Below are 528 nucleotides of genomic sequence, written 5' to 3'. Positions count from 1 at the left end.
CTACAAGTTGTAATATAGAGCACATCTCTAGCTTTCTCTCCACGTTGGTTCTGGCTGAGGAGGGTCCTTGTTTCTCTCGAGCTTCATCAGTACCTGGCTGATCTTCACCTCTCTTCCCCTCACCTTGTTTAATCTCTTTACATCTCAAAATAAAATGGACATCCACCACTGATTCTACCTTATTAACATATCAAGACAACCCATTCTCTAACCACAGGCATAGAGGTTACGAATACAACACATATTTGGAGCAAGAGGCATAATTTAGTCTATGACATACATGTTCACACAAAAATTTATACATAGATGTTCATAGTAGCATAATTTACAGTAACCCAAAAGTCAAAACAATGTGAATGCCCATTAAATAATGAGTGGGTAAAAATGGGGTAAATCCATACAATCAAATATTGTTGCTGCTAGGTGCCATGAGTCGGTACCGATTCACAGCGACCCTATGCATAACAGAAGGAAACAATGCCCAGTCCTGTGCCAACCTCACAATCATTGCTACATCTGAGCACATCG

The sequence above is a fragment of the Chrysochloris asiatica genome, unplaced genomic scaffold (assembly GCF_000296735.1).
Source record: "Chrysochloris asiatica unplaced genomic scaffold, ChrAsi1.0 scaffold00008, whole genome shotgun sequence".
NCBI lineage: Eukaryota > Metazoa > Chordata > Mammalia > Afrosoricida > Chrysochloridae > Chrysochloris > Chrysochloris asiatica.
This window is presented reverse-complemented; position numbering follows the sequence as displayed.